This window comes from Lissotriton helveticus, chromosome 5_1 (genome assembly GCF_964261635.1).
Source record: "Lissotriton helveticus chromosome 5_1, aLisHel1.1, whole genome shotgun sequence".
NCBI lineage: Eukaryota > Metazoa > Chordata > Amphibia > Caudata > Salamandridae > Lissotriton > Lissotriton helveticus.
The window spans coordinates 174,831,075-174,848,396 of record NC_136065.1 but is presented as its reverse complement, the minus strand read 5'-3'; the positions used below and the strand labels follow the sequence as shown (position 1 = coordinate 174,848,396).

General features: G+C 47.0%; 1 non-coding gene across 1 annotated transcript; it reads right to left on the bottom strand.

Moving 5' to 3' along the window:
• Nucleotides 1-204: 204 nt before the first annotated feature.
• On the bottom strand, nt 205-290 carry TRNAY-GUA (transfer RNA tyrosine (anticodon GUA)). The gene is given in 2 exon segments: nt 205-240; nt 254-290. It is a non-coding gene; the product is annotated as a tRNA-Tyr (tRNA).
• Between the last annotated feature and the right edge of the window lie 17,032 nt (nt 291-17,322).

Genomic DNA, 17,322 nt, shown 5'->3' with positions numbered 1-17,322 from the left:
AATGAGTCCACAATGTGATAACCTTAAAATTGTCAGCAGACGTCCAGCTCTACCCTGCAAAATAAGCCTTAATTATCACCTTCTAGGAGTTGTAAATATCGCTACCTTCAGAACGTTTTAACCACTAATTACCCCTTCCTAATGTTACTGCCAGTCTCCCCTCAACCTCTTGCCGGTGAGAAGCCTGCTTTTACACTCTTGAAATCCTTCGAGCCGGATATGAACCAGCGACCTAAGGATGACAGACACTCCACTACAGTCCTCTGCTCTACCAACTGAGCTATCGAAGGCTCTATAATGCTGCCTTACTGTTACACACCGCTATACAGGGACACCACTGGCTTAAAGATTGAGAAAATACCCACGAGGATCCAAGTGTACGCCTTGCAGGCTGCGTGCAGTTTTTGTATCAGACACGTGATTCCCAGAGCTCTCAAATTGCCCCCCTAATACCGCTTTCAAAGACGCTCCTTGCCGTCCTGCACTTTGCTCGCCAACCACCGGGATCAAACCGGGTCCCACGTCGCTTCTGACACACGAGCTCGCGATCCCCTGTGCATGCTTTCTTCCGTCGTCGCTCCTTCTGCTCGCCTGCTGCCTTCTGTGCTCAGGCCACCGCCCTGCAAAATACCCAAAAAAATTTGGCTGCTCCAGTCTGATCGCGTACGCTCCCTTGCTCTGCCGCACCTGTATGAAACAAAAGCAAAGAAGAATTACGGGGCTCCCCGATGCCGGGGAAGGTGGCGACTGATACCTGGGCGAGCGCAGGGACAAGAGACCGTCTCCCGCGCTCGCCCGGCCTTAAAAACCCCTACGCCCCGCCCCCCGCGGCCCGGAAGCACCGTTAGTGCTTCCGGGTTGCGTCCCATTGGCGTCGGAGGGGGGGCCCGCCCCGCCATGCTTGCGTGGGGGCCGAGCGGCCCCCCCTTTCTTGAAGTAGGTGAATTATCAGGATGACACACTCTGTGAGAAGCTACTTTCAGCACGCAGGATGCTCCTCAGTGGAGGTAGGTGGATTTTGAGTGTTACACACCCTTTAATGTACATAGGTTTGGAGATCCTAAAATGGCAATATCTTCTGACCGGCAAATGACATGATGGTCGCCATCTCAAATTTCAGGCTTTTTAGAAAATTGCTGTTTTGTTTCTGTGACTCAGTTTTAATTTTTTCTCATTGCAAAATATGTACCTACAAACTACAGATAAGAAGTGCCTGGCTGAAGATGTACATGGTGACAAAGCTGTGGCTAGCAGCCATATACAGGAAGATCACCCGGATTTGTACTTAGATCATGTATATTCATGTTTCACTAACTGGTTCCTCTTTGTAGAAAAATGCCCTCTTTCTAAAATAGGCGTTACGCTTTCTTTGAGTTACCCAAGAGCAAAATCACAGGAACCAAAGTTGTACACAGTTATATTGTGAGCAACATATGTCTGTATCTGACATATATAAAGTGAACCTAGCTGCAGAACAATGCAGTGCTGTACAGGACATATGCATGCAATGCAGGTGAGGGGTCACGGGACACGATCAAGGGATAGGGAGGCAGGAGAGGGTGGTTAGTGTTAGCTAAGGAGTTAGGGGGTTATCTAAGGAGGTCTGCCCTTGCCTAGAGGAAATGCTGGCTGGTGTGAAAGAGGAATAGGGCATGAAGGGAGAATGGGCCAATTTACAATTGTTTACTACAAATGTACAAAGTGAGTTGAATGATCATATCCATGTGTTTACCAGTGCATTCGTCAACATTATCTTTCGACATTTAGTAGGCACAAAACCTGTTTCTATGCACATTTGATTACGCTGGCGTGTCCTTGAAATGAGCGATGACAGTCAGAACCCAGGAGACAGGACATATGAATTAGGGCTCCCGCTGGCCTATGATTAACTTGGTGGACAAACATGCTGAGAGCTTGAGCCAAGAAACCATGGATACTGCTTCATTTATATTTGAAACTGTGTTTGTTGTTAAGATAATATTGTGCTGCCCTGAAAAGCTGGTGGTGTTATTTGCTTGATTAATCTTCCAGGCCTGATGAGCAATTAACAAACAGATGCAAAGATAACTTTGAAATTAGAGGAGGCTACTCGTTCTTGCATTGCAAATCCCTGAATAAGCTGCTAAAAAAAGTTCAATTCCTCTACGATCCTGAAATGACTATCACTGGCCTCAGCCTTATCAGGCCCTTCTGCGGCTCACTGGGGAAGATTAAAGATTTAGCAGATATCAGAAACTTAAGGCTTAGTTGTGTCTTTTGCTCCCTTCTCTAGCGATTGCGCATTAATGGAAGATTAGGCAGTGTCCACGGTGCATTGACCCTTTAGCACTTCATTTAGAGGACCAGTTTGTGACCTATCCAGAGGTGCAACTTCAAAGACCACAAAGTCAATATGCTGACAATCTCAAAGCGGCGACGCTTCTCCCAAATAATCCTGAGCCACTGAGATAGGGGCGGCCGAAAGGCACTTCGACCTTCTAGTTCATGAACATCTATGGTGTCTAGTGATAAAGGTTCAGATATGGTGCATAAAAGTGCAAGTGCTATCAGCTTGAAGCTGAAAGTGGCAATCTCAACCTGACATAGGCAATTGATTTCCTGTTTGAGAGCCATGAGAGATTGCGGTCAATGCTTGGAGACACACCTGAAAACCATAAGCCGTTTCTAAGGAAGATGCTAAAAGAGGGCATAGTTAGAGGACTGGGGACACTGATGAGTGACACTCTCTGTACTGCATTGAAAAGGTTGAAGAATCTACTTCATCCGAGAAAAGGAGCGCAATTTGTTGAATAAGTTCTCGATTCACAAAACCCTTTGTGGTTGTAAGTATAATTTATCAGTGCACATATGGAAATTGATGGAGATCTATCTCAAATAATGATTTGGTGAATTGATATATGTGAAAATGATGGTTGCAAATTTTTAATTACTAATGTGGAAATCTTCCAGAGCAGTAATGAAAACACTGGGGCAATACAATTTGCTTTCCTGTGTATGTGCGGAGGGCAGGGGGGTCACATTTAGGAATGTTGGCAAAGGAAACAAGCGCCTATAATTCTGGCTTTTCACAAACCTTGCACGTAATGTTCTCAACCTCTCTGCACAGTTGTCTTTAGTCCATAAACAGATTGGGGTGAAGGTGCAAATGGGATGATAAGATGTCCTGACCACTCTATTATGTTGCTTGTGATTATGAGCAGGCTCTTTCACATATCCCAAATTTATTTCTGCATGATGAAAAAAAATGCATATTTGAGCACTATTTTCACTAATGATTTTCACACTGTAGACAGTTCTCGGGAGGGATGTATAACTTGAGCTGTTTTTCGAGTCAAGCTCTTGTAAGTCTGTATTTAAAAAAATAGAAAATGATTGTACATCTTTGTTGGAAATCTAACATACTTTTTCTCTTTTGAGGCAGGCTTTGGTTTATCATGAAATGAAAGTCACCCGATGGTGCCTAAATATCTGTATTCAGAGGGCACATAAAGTTTCATTTAAAATTAAATTGGTGAGAAAAATGGGTGCAAACGCTACTTGGGCATACATTTCAACTAGTTCCAATTTATAAGTGAGAACAAATCATGCTGATGGTTACGACTTGCTGCCACTACCGTCTTTTCAATAGTTCTAGTAGTGAGTGCATAACGTGACATGGGGATAATGAGTGTATTGCTAAGTTTCTGTTCATTAAGTATAGATGATTCACTCTCTACGTTGCTTGACTGACAACAAAATCAAAACCTTTTGCACTTAGCATTTTCATGTGCTTTTTAGGTCTGGCTTTAGCCTACACCTTTTGATTTTGAATATGTATAATAAACTTTCTTAAAGGATCTTTCAGCCACCTCTCTTCACCCATTGGTCTGTTGTTGTGTCACTCCCATTTTGTTCCCACCCTCTACAGTGTACAGCATGGAGAAATGGCTCAACCTACTTCAGCATCTGGTCAAGCTAACTTTGAGTGACTACATTTTGCAATTTCACAAGGTGCACATCCGCACACAAGGAGTTCTTTTTAGTGCCAGTATTGGCTGATATGATAGTAGGATACTTTGGAAGTGAACACATTTCAGCTTTAACCATTCCTGTCTCCTTCCAAAGCTGGCATAAATTCCTTTTGAAGATTACTGCTGCCCTTTTGAAGTGGACTGCTGCTACTTCACAGCATACCATATTGTGTTCCTGGGCTAGGTTTCACCGGTATTTCTTTGATAAACTTTGCCCAGGAAGAAAGACAAACTTTATTGTGCTTAATGTGCAGCAGCCTTGTAACAGTTTTATTTAAACATAGATGAGGTGTAATTCAAATTTTAGTATCCAATATGTTCTACTGTAAACCCTCTTTGCTTCCTTCTTTCCCTCTTCTTTCTTTCCTTCCTCATTCTTTTTTACTTTTTCTTTCTTGCGTTCTTTCTCTCTTTCTTTCTTGCCTTCTTTCATTCCTTCTTTCTTACTTTCTTTCCTTCTTTCCTTTCTTTTTCATCTCTCTCTTTCTTAATTTCTTTGTTTCTCGTTTGCCATTAATTCCTTATCCCTTCTTTTTTCTTTCTTTCTTTTTTCCTTTCCTTTTTTCTTTTTCTCTGGTATGCTTTTCCTTTTCTCTTTCCTTCTTTACCTTCTCCTCTCTTCCCTTTTCCTTTTTTCTTTTCTTCTTTTATTACTTTTTACCTTCTTTCCATCTTTCCTTTTCTTTCTTTTTTGCCTTTCCCTTTTCTTTCCTTCTTTCCTTCCTTCTTTAATTTTTCAAAGTCTTCATTCCTTCTTTCCATCATTCATTCGTGTTTCCTTCTTTTTTCCTTCCTCCTTGCTTTTTTGCCTTGAAGAAGTAGACCTCAGCGAGGCCTACCGGTGTGCTAGGGGTTCGCCCTTCTCTGCACACTAGTCCACAGACCAATAAGTAGAAGTTGGCACAGAAGCTGGAATATCAAGAAAATAGTTTAATAAACCTCATGGGGTGGAACTACATCCATACAACACCCTTCGGGAGTGTATGTGGTAGCACAAGGAGTAGAAGTACTGTGGGTCTTTTATACCCACACAGGAGCTCAAAAAGAGGCGTACAAGTACACATAGGATGAGTTACATACATACATGGTCATACAGAATATGCACAGTCAACAAAGAAGGAGGGGCAATGAGTTGCTGACTTCAGTTAAAACAGCCTGACAGTAACAGACTAGAGCAGGTGCATGAGCAGCTACAGCCTCTTCTGAGCATGTGCAGAGTAGCAGGGGCTAAGTATAGCCAGTTCTTGAGCAAAGCACAAGCGCAAGCAACAGCGAAGAAGGAAGGAGCACATGATTAGTCAAAATGGCTACAACGTGGTTCATCAAAGACAGTGTTAGAAACGCTATAGGAAATAATTTTGAAATGACCACGAAAAAGAAGTTTAAAACACTCACATTCATCATGTGTTTGCACAGTGTGATTTACCATTGTTTTACATTACTGTGGGCTGCATTTGTTGGTTTAGTTAGTTGAACTAAATTATGGGAAATGCAGTTGATTACGAAAAAATACCTGACGTAATTAGGTGTGACGCCGACATGGCGGGATAGTTGAATCAGTGAGCCTAATTGGGTCGGTAGTAACAGGGGTTAAATAATAGAGGGATTATGGGATGGATACTGATGGGATGGAAGGCCAAGCGAGGACGGATGGTTTTTAACATAAAATGGCAGGTACATGTGAGGTAGATTGTCTTGGAAGGGGAATGGTTGAGTGTACAATCAATTTAAAGTCAAAGGGTGGGAGTAGATGAAGGTGTTAAGCAATGGAGAGTATGAGAACGGAGGTTGGCAAGTAAACACGAGAGATAAGATATGGTGGTCAATGCTTTACACTGTTCACAACTTTGGAGGGATGAATGTATATTGATTGGCATATGGAAAGGATGGCAGAAAAGGTAAAATATAATTGGTATACTGCCAGGAAGCAGGGATGTATGGAGGTTGCATGAGAACTAAATATGTAAAGGATAAATGTAAATGTATTTGAGCTTGTAAAGTGCACTGCTACCCGTAGGTTTCCTGGCGCTGTATAACGCTGGGGAACCCGTCCTGGCTTTCCCTGTGGGATGGTCCCTGCTGGGAGTCCCCAAGGTGGAGCCAGGCATCCCCGGCGTTGATGGGGCCGTTGTGGAGATTAGGCAAGCTAATGCCCAGAGTTGCCGTGTGGGACCCCTGATTAGAGTAGGCACCGAAGCGAGAATTATCGAGTCCGCTGACCCAAGTCCACGACCCTGCCGCGTCGGGAATTGAACCCTGGTCCCGGGCCGACTTCTGCTCCCGGGTCTGCCGCCTCCAACCAGTGAGCCACACTACTCCACAATAGGGTGAGGGATCTGTTTCATTTGAAAAATTGGGACATGACATGTATTAAAAAAAAGGGGACAGTGTATGTGCTGAGTGGTTAGGAATTTTCGTAATATAATTGCTGTGCAAACTTTTTATAAGTGGCAAAAAATGTTTTTGGTATCAGGCAGTATTTTCAAAATGGGGTAGCATTGAGAGATGTTAAACCATAGTGATGACCACAGTTTGTGATTGTGTTTATTTATGATTTACTTACAGTGGCCCCCGAAGAAGGGCGTTGAGCCCGAAATGCATTGGATATTTTTATGGAATAAACGCTGCCTGAAAGGAATTTATGCTTCAGTCATGTTCTTGTAAAAGGTCTGGATGGACACAGTTTGAACATTAGAAATTTGGAAATGGCATGCACACTCCGCGTGTGGACTCGAATAAAAGGTGGAGAATAAGTGATAACAAGTTTGGAATACCATGGAGTACATTGATTACTATTGATTACGGTGAATAAATAAAATAATTATTTCCTAGCAGGCATAATTAGCTGTGCGATTGTTTGGGGCGAGATGATGCCCCAATTCAGTGATAGTCAAGATGGCTGCCAGAAACATTATGGCTTTAGCTCAATGCTAACAGTGATCTCTGCCAATTTACAACAGATGACCCTTTTAGCATTAGTTAAAGACATCTATAATCTAGAAGAATCTAAGTATACATCATATACATTGATCTGCCTCATCTCATCAACTTCTTTGTCTAGTATATGTTGGGCATTCACTGCATCTGGCAGGTGTACAAGCAGTGATACAGATGGAGCAATCATTGGACCACATTGTATACATAGGCAGCATATCAGTAGAATTGCAAGTAATATACATAGAACTGTTAACAGTTTCCAGCCCCAGGTAACAAACAATGTCCATAAATCCTCAGATGCGACCTCTGACCCTGTCTTCAGGCAGGTCGCTCCCCTCACCGCCACGCAGTCCCCTGTGTGTCCGGTGACTCACTGCCACTGCCGCCCGTGAGAGCCCGCCTTCCTCCGCGGCAAAGCTCCGTCCTGCTGCTTCTTGTGCCTCGTGTGCTCTTGTGCCCTTGCTGCCCGTTTTGCATTCTGTACCCCGTGACTCCAGTGCCCTGTGTCCTTTGTTGCCCCTTTTTTGCATTCTGTACCCCGTGTCCGCCTTTTCCCGCTCCCTGTCCCCTTGCGTTTCCTGCCGCTGCGTCCCTGCGGCCCCGCCCCCTGCTGTCCCATATGCCGCCGAGCTCCCACCTCCCAGCTGCTCCTCCCTCTGCCCCTCATATGGAGGCCGCGCAGCGGTAGAGAGAGCGACCTCTGACCCTGTCTTCAGGCAGGTCGCTCCCCTCACCGCCACGCAGCCCCCTGTGTGTCCGGTGACTCGCTGCCACTGCCGCCCATGAGAGCCCGCCTTCCTCCTCGGCAAAGCTCCATCCTGCTGCTTCTTGTGCCTCTTGTGCTCTTGTGCCCTTGCTGCCCCTTTTGCATTCTGTACCCCTTGACTCCTGTGCCCTTGTGTCCTTTGTTGCCAGTTTTCCGCCGCTGCGTCCCTGCGGCCCCGCCCCCTGCTGTCCCATTGGCTGCCCCTCTCCCACCTCCCAGCTGCTCCTCCCTCCCTCTGCCTCTCATATGGAGGCCGCGCAGCGTCCGTGTGCAGCGGGCGCACCGCTGGCGTGCTGAAGGCGTGCCAAAGGCAAGCCCGTCTGTGCCTGTCTGCGCCTGGACTGCGCCCAGCGCCAGGACCCCTGGACCTCAGCGACACCAGCCCACCCAACTGAACAATGACGCCGCCACCCTCCACGCTCTCAACACCAGCCGGAACCCCACCTGCCACCGAGCGACCCTGAAACGCACCCACGGACCCTTCACCTGCCAAGCCTGCAAATTCACCTGCCTCCAGACCCGCACCGCGCCCGCTGGGCCAGGCACCAGCAACAATCACCTCAAGTGCATCCTGCTCAACACCCGCTCCATCCACAGGCACGCCGTCGAACTCTGGAACCTCCTTGACACAACATCACCAGACGTCGCCTTCCTCACAGAAACCTGGATGAACGCCTCCTCAGCCCCAGACATTGCCATAGCCATCCCGGATGGCTACAAGATCACCCGAGAGACCGCATCAACCAAACCGGAGGAGGCATCGCCATCGTCCACAGAAACACCATCCGCATCACGACCAACTCCGAAGACACCCTCACCGCAGCCGAGCACCGTCACTTCCAGATACACACCGACCCCAAGACCACCCTCAGAGGTACTCTCATCTACAGACCCCCGGGATCACGCACACAGTTCAGCGAAGCCATCGCAGACTTCATCAGCCCCGCACGCCCTCACCTGCTCAGACTACATCCTCCTTGGAGACCTCAACTTCCACCTAGAAAACGACAACAACACCACCACCCTGCTGGACAACCTCGCCAACCTCGGACTCAAGAAACTGGTGAACACCCCACCCACTACGCCGGCCACACGCTTGACCCAGTCTTCTCCTCCAGCAACCACATCTCATTCAGCCACTCCACCGGACTACACTAGACAGATCATAGCTGCGTCCTCGTCAACTTCAGGAAAACTACGACCCACCACCACCCGCAACAGGCCCCCCGTAGATGCTGGAGCAAGATCAACACCGACCAGCTCACCACCGCCCTGAGCCAAAACCCCCCCACCAACACTACGAACTCCAACGAAACAGCCCGCGACCTCACACAGTGGCTCACCAACTGCGCGACGCCCTGGCACCGCTGAAGAATCCTCCCAGCAGACCCGGCAGCAAGAAAACCTCGTGGTTCACCAACGACCTCAAAGACTCCAAAAAATCCTGCCGTACCCTCGAGAAAGCCTGGCGCCACGACCAGTCAACAGAAAACATGACAGCCCTCAAGAACGCCATCCGCAATCACCACCAGCTGATCCGCACCACCAAAAGGACAGCATTCAGAGAACACCTGGACAACAACACTCACAAGCAAGGAACTCTTCAACATTGTTAAAGAGCTCTCCAACCCCAGCGCCAGCAACAAAGACATCACGCCCTAGCAAGACCTCTGTGACGCACTCGCCTTGTTCTTCCACCACAAGATCGCCAACATACACAACAGCTTCAGCACCCAGGCCACGCACCCAACCACCGAACCAACGCCCCCACCACCATCCTCTGCGCCTGGACCTCTGTCAGCACTGAAGACACCACCCGCGTGATGAACACCATCCACTTCTGCTCCCCTGCCGACCCCTGTCCACACCACATCTTTAACAAAGCCGACTCCATCATCGCACCCCAACTCCGGAACATCATTAACAACTCCTTCGCGTCCGCCACCTTTTCGGGGAGCTGGAAGCATGCGGAGATCAGCGCCCTCCTGAAGAAACCCACCACGGACCCCACGGACCTCAAGAACTTCTGCCCCATCTCGCTCCTCCCATTCCCCGCTAAAGTCATCGAGAAAACCGTCAACAAACAGTTAACCTCTTTCCTCGAGACCAACGGATCCCTCGACCCTTCGCAGTCTGGATTCCGAGCAAACCACAGCACCGAGACCGCCCTCATTGCAGCCACCGATGACATTAGATCCCTGCTCGACAACGGGGAAACTGCTGCCCTCATTCTCCTCGACCTATCAGCCGCTTTCGACACAGTCTGCCACCGCACGCTAACAAGCCACCTCCATCACTCCGGGATCCAAGGAATGGCCATGGAATGGATCACCTCCTTCCTCTCCGATAGAACTCAGCGAGTCCGCCTCCCTCCCTTCCACTCAGCGGCCACCAAGATCATCTGCGGCGTACTTCAAGGCTCCTCGCTCAGCCCCACACTCTTCAACATCTACATGACCCCCCTCGCAGTCATCGCATGCCAACACAAACTAAACATCATCTCCTATGCTGATGACACCCAGCTGATCCTCTCCCTCACCAACGACCCCGCCACCGCCAGAGCCAGACTCCAGGAAGGAATGAAAGACGTCGCGGAATGGATGAAGCTCAGCCGACTGAAACTGACCTCAGACAAGACAGAAGTCCTCATCCTGGGACCATCCCCCTCTGCCTGGGATGACTCCTGGTGGCCCCCCCGCTCTGGGCACTGCCCCCAAGCCCACGGACCATGCACGCAACCTAGGCTTCATCCTGGACTCCTCCTCACGATGACCAAGCAAGTCAACGCCGTCTCATCATCATGTTTCAACACCCTGCGCATGCTCCGAAAGATCTTCTGGTGGATCCCCACCAACACCAGAAAGACGGTCACCCAGGCCCTCGTCACCAGCCAACTGGACTACGGGCACACCCTCTATGCCGGAACCACAGCCAAACTACAGAAAAGACTCCAACGCATACAGAACGCTTCTGCACGACTCATCCTGGACATTCCCCGACACTGCCACATCTCTGCCCACCTGAGAAACCTGCACTGGCTACCCATCAGTAAAAGGATCATGTTCAGGCTCCTCACCCACGCTCACAAAGCTCTCCACGACACGTGCCCCGAATACCTCAACAACCGCCTCACGTTCTACACACCCACCCGTCAGCTCCGCTCAGCCAGCCTCGCCCTCGCCACCGTCCCACGGATTCGCAGAACCACCACCAGAGGAAGATCCTTCTCCTACCTGGCTGCCAAGACGTGGAACGCCCTCCCCACCCGCCTACGACTGACCCAAGACCATTTCTACTCAGGTAGCAACTCAAGACCTGGCTCTGCGAGCAGTAGCAGCACCCCCCCCCTCCCAGCGCCTTGAGACCCTTGCGGCTGAGTAGCGCGCTCTATAAATGCCCTGATTGATTGATTGATTGATTATTTAGTATAGGGATTTCAGCGCCACTACGTGAATATGCACAAATTATAACTATCGAAGATTTAATTCAACGGTGCTCAAAGGTGTGGAGAACCACAAGACTCCACAGAATAAAGCAAATGTCTATATAAACCTACTTAACTCCCAAGCACACGTTATGTGTAAAAAAGGTTTACCCGTTAGTGCACAGACACAATAATTAGAATTCAAAACATAGACAGTTTCTTTTGATCCTTTCCACCGAGTACGATAGATAGCTATCTATCGTACTCGGTGGACGCCCTGATATTACATGGGATGCCGTATACTAGAAGTTCACAGTAGTCGACGTGACCGGCAAAGAATAGAGGAATATTGAAGTTGTTTCTGGAATAACACAAATTGATTTAGAACCCCAATGTGGGTTGGAATTAACAAACAATGTCCATACCCAACAGGCTAAAGTCCATGTTTCAGTATCAGGGTGAATCTCAGCAACAATCTTATGCAATTTAGAAATCACATCAAAAACTGAAGGGGCATGATCTGGAATGTACATGCAGCAACTACTTCCGATGATGCGACATGCACCACTTCGATCAGCCAGGACTACGTCCAGAACCCTACGGTTTTGGAGCGCCACAATCCTTGCAATTTGTAGTTCCTCTGTGATGTTTTCAAGTGCCATAGCAGTCTGGTTAGTCACAGCCTCTACGACACGTGTCAAACGTCTGATTTTCCTACTGTTCAAGGCAGTACCAACAAAGAAGAACAGCCCAAAATTAAAATCAACATATTGCTGCGGTGCGGTGTCAGTCTGATCCACCTCATCATGATTTGCTGTCCTCTTAAATCTGTTTTTGAAAATGTCATTAAACAGTTTTGAGTCCTTGTGATACGATGCAGGAGCCAAGAATACAGGTGGCAATAAAAAGGACACATAGCAGACTCCAGACCACCCAACAGGTAGATGGTAATATCCCTTAATTACACATAAAAAATATGTATTATGTGAAGACGTGAAGCTACTATTGTTAATGCAAGCAATTTTCAGAACTAAAGTACATTCACTTCTCCCCACTGGAATTTTCCCAAGCTATAACAAATGGTCCATTACCCTTTGAGTATTTGGGTAAACATAATGAATAGAAGCATTTCCTCATCTGTACTCCTCCATCTCCCATATAGTCCTTTTAGCTTGCGGATCACCTTCCGCATCAGGATAGCACGCTTTATTAGGATAGTAGTTTAATCCCCCCACACCAAAATCAGTAATATTAGCCACTTCAGAAGCCAATAAAAGTGCGAACCAGTCTTGACAAGAACCATTATGAGAGAATGGAAGAGGAGTGAAAGGTGTTCCTTCCTTTTTCTGATGAGCTGGCATCATTCCGCACACCCAACAGTTAGTAATGTTCGTAGCATTGTCCGTGTGGTGCAATATCTGGATGAACGTGTTGTTCAGATAAGACTGTCTATGCTTCTGCTCGTGATACGGGAGAGTAAAATAGTGGTATTCAATAGGTACTGGAATAGTGGCAGTCAGCATTCGTCGAGCAGGAGCCACTTCCTCTATAGCCCAAGTTTTCACTGCCATAGTGATCACAGTGACAGTAAACCCAACAATACACATAATACTCTTGTCACATACCCTCGCGGAAGTTGATGTCTTCTCCATAGGCATATTTATCTCATTGTTGAAATAACAAAACAGATGGAGCTCTAAAGTCCTGGGCAGCTGTTGGTTTCTTTACTGAGGGTTAAGACGGGTGTCACTAAACAAAAAGATTCCCCCCCTCTTCAGCTCACTTTTTCACTAACCCAGGACGTTTCATCAACCAGTCTTTTTCAGCAATGCAGTTTCTCTTCGGGCTCGCAGTTGATATTGAGATGCACCAGGAATCGTGTGGTCCGGGAAGACTTCCTCAGGTTCTTCAGGTGATATGGCTTGGCCTCTCTCTGTGTCCAGGATGTCTCGATGGTCGACCAGGGAAGCAGGTTCCACCAGGGTAGACGACACCTTCTTGCAGTGGGTAGAGTGGACCCAATTCTTCCTATTGGTCACTCTGACTGCAGTTCTCGTCACCAGGAGCACCTGCTCAGGGCCTTGCTACCCGGGCTCTAGGCTGTTCGACCTCTGGAAGGCTTTGACCATCACTTGGTCACTGAGCCAAAGATCATGGCCCTCACCTTGCAACCTGTCAGGGAGACTTTCTTGAACCTGTTGAGGAATAGAAAGCAAGCTGTCAGTCAACTGTGACAGGCAATCACTCATTAGGACTAAGGGTGGGCGTAGTATGCATAGTGGGGCTACGCGAAGCTACGCAAAGTGGGCATGAAACTATGCCCACCTATGCACTTCGTGTAGCCCCACTACGCGCCGCCCGCCTCCCTCCCGCCCTCTCCTAAATACCTAATTAAAGCTAAAGATACTACAAAAGTAAATTAAAGGCACTTACCTGGTCCGCACCGTCCCGGGGCTCCCTCTTCTCTTTCGCGCCGCCGCGTCTTCCATCCCAATGCGCATGCGCGGCCGCCTGCGCATGCACATTCAGATCGAAGACTGCGGCGCGAAAGAGAAGAGGGAGCCCTGGGACGCCGCAGACCAGGTAAGTGCCTTTAATTTACTTTTGTAGTATCTTTAACTTTAATTAGGTATTTAGGAGAGGGCGGGAGGGAGGCGGGTGGCGGGCAACTTCACTCCATCCACGGAGCGTGCGTAGTGTTGCCTACTACGCCTACTTTGCAAAATGCAAAGTAGGCAGCACTACTTACACTCCGTGGGCGGAGCGTAGCACTACGCCCAGGGTTAATTAAGACACAAGGTACATCCTGTATGGGGCGCGGCTTAGGAATTCCACAAATATATTTATAGGCCTTCCAAATACCAACTCATACAGTGTCAGGCCAGATCGTGAATGTGGCACTGATCTAATGGATAACAATGCCAAGGGTAGTGCGTCAGGCCATTTCAAAGATGTGGAAGCTTGGATTTTAGCTATCTTAAGCTTGAGGGTAAAGTTGTACCGTTCCACTAGCCCTGCTGATTGTGGGTGGAAGGCAGCATGAAACTTCTGCTTAATCCCTAGGGTATTCCTCTATTCACTTACTGAAAGCACATACCACTACCAGGACATATTTTAGATTATTACAGCGTTCAAGCTGGATGTAATACATTTGCAGAACCTCAAAAGGTGCAGTTGGTGTAGCAAACCCTCCTGTAGGAGTTTGTGTCCCTTTTCCAGGGTTGTACTGAAAACAAATCCAGCAGGACTGCACTATCTTTTTAGCTGTGCCGGCAATTTCTGGATGCTCCCAAACTTGCGTAAGCAATTTCATTATCGAGGAGGTTCCAACATGTGCCGGCCCATGTGCCATATGAATCACAGGCTAAAAATAGGCTGCGGGCAATCTCCACTTAGTCATGTCTTTATTTCTCCAACAGTCTTCAACATCTAATGTTCCCTGCTTAGACCATTGCTCAAGTTCTTCTGCAGAAGCAGATAGCTGCATATCAAGCACCTCCTGCCTGGCATCATGCCAATGTTCAGCCTGTGACTTTACCACATACATGGATGTGGTGCTTCGCTGCATTGCAGTTTCGCGGGCTATGTGATCTGCGAAAGCATTACCTTGTCCTATTCTATCTGTCACTGTGCACTACACTTTACAATTGCTATCTTCTTCAGATATGTCAAGGCAGTCAGGAGATTGTGTACCAATTCTCCATGCACTATTTGTGTCCCATGGGATGTAAGAAAGCCTCTTTCCTTCCAGAGTTACCCAAAATTGTGAGCCACTCCAAAGGCATAGCGGCTATCAGTGTAGATGTTACCAGCCAGATCAGTACTAAGTTCACATGCTCTCATCAAAGCTATCAGTTCAGCTGCCTGAGCTGACTTCTGTGGAATGCGAGCTGTCTCAACTACCATCTGAAGTGTTGTGATTGCATATACAGCTCATGTCATGCCATCTGGTAATCTCAAACAAGACCCATCAACACATAATTCTCCATAAACATTTAAAAGGGGTGTATTTTGTAGGTCAATATGATCCTTTGTCTGTTCCTCAGTAAGGAATACACAATCATGAGGCTCTTGTGGCTGGGATTCAGTAACCGGGTATGGCAACAGAGTAGCCAGCTTCAGAGTTGAACATCTTTTCAGAGTGATGTGAGGGGCCAAAAGTGTCAATTCATATCCTGTCAAGCGAGCACTAGTTAAATGCTGCATTTTAGTCTGATTTAAAAGGACATCAACTGCATGGGGTAGTAACACAAACACTCTGTGTGACAAGACTATTCCTTCACTCTGACTTATAGACACAGCTGCAGCTGCAACAGAATGAAAACACTCATGCAATGCACGAGCAACTGGATCTAGAACAGCTGAAAAATATGCACAAGGACGCTGCTTGTCACGTGTGTCAGTACTAAAACTTAAAGTGCACAATCATCTCTCTCATGTACATAGAATGTAAAAGCCTTAGTGTAATCTGGAGTGCCTAATACTGGTGCAGAACAGAGAGCTTGACGCAACTGTTGGAAAGCATTCTGGAATTCAGTCATCCATGGAAGGGGCATTGGAGTGTCTTTAGTCAGAAGACCCAACAAAGCTTTAACAATGTGTGAGAAGCTTGGGATCCATTGCCTACAAAAAGAAGTAAGACCAATGAATGCATGAACATCCTTCTGAGTACTGGGCACAGGTGTGTCTAAAATAACTTGAATGCGGTCAGGTGTAAGTGCAAGTCCCTCCTTAGACAGAAGGTGACCTAAATATGTAACCTTCTGTCTACAATATTGCAATTTCTTCTGAGAAACTTTGTGATGCCAACAAGATGTCATCAACATACTGTATGAGAGCCACCCTTTTTGACACAGGGAAAGAATCAAGCTGTTTTTTCAGTGCTTGTCTGTAAATACTAGGACTCTCAGTATACTCCTGGGGAGCTCTACAAAATCTAAATGATCGATTATTCAAAGTGAAACCGAACAAATATCAGCTGTCAGGATGAATAGGGATTGAGAAGAAAGCATTCTTCAAATCAATCACAGAAAAGGTAGTCGCTATCGGAGGAACCATGGTAAGGAGTATCGTGATGTCAGAGACTACCGGGTATTGGGGCACAACGATCTTATTAACTTCTCGCAAATCAATGATATACCTGTACATTTTACTATCAGTGTCTTTCTTCAGAATGGGAAGGATATGGTTATTGCAAATATTGTAAGGGACTTCTTCCACAACACCCACTTCAATCAGATAATGAACAATACGTACGAGTGCCTCTTCACCTTCACGAGAGATTTTAAATTGAGGCAATCGGGGCAATGAAGCACCCTCCTTTACTTGAATATGAACTGGTGGGATAACCATTTGCCCCACATCGGTATCTGATGTAGCCCACAAAGTACTAGGAAGTGATGCCAAAGCAATATCCTCTCTAAGGAGATAGGACTTCTCAACCATACGATAGTTATCATTCAAAATAACAAGCACACCTTCAGGGGAACAACGTATCGCAGCACAGAAATGCTTGAGCATATCAAGACCCACAATATTGTCAGGCATGTTAGGGGAAAGCAAGAATGGACATGAAGCAGAAAATGTATCAACATGAAATGCAAGTGGTTGTGACAGTGGGCTAAGGGAAGGTGTCCCATTGAATCCTATTGATGCGATTGTTAAGCCAGATGGGGAAGCTCTTGGAACCAATTGTTTGCACTACGAGTAGCTCCTGTGTCGACCAAAAACAGATCAGTAGAACCCAAAACATGTGCGTTAACATAGGGACAAAAATGAACAATAGGGAAAGTGAGGGAATCTATTCACATAGGTGAATGGAGAGTACTCCTGGTCCCCAGATTTTTGTTAGTAGGTTGAAAAGGAATCTAGGACTGGCAGTGCCCTGACCACCCATTTTCCTCTGGTCTTGAAGAAAACCCGGTATTTTCCAAAGACGGGTTGAAACATGTAGACCTATCACGCACAGATACATATGGTCATAATTAACCTTTAACTGTATCTACACACCATTTGTAATAGTGTCCAGTAGTCTTGAATAAATTTTTTTTGCATAAGTCATACCAGGAAATTTTTTAACATTTTTTTCTTGCACCACTCACACGAATAACAGCTCCACTGTAATCCAGGTGTTGAAGCACACCCTGATGGCACTCGGCTATCAGGGTGGACCCCGATGATGCAGC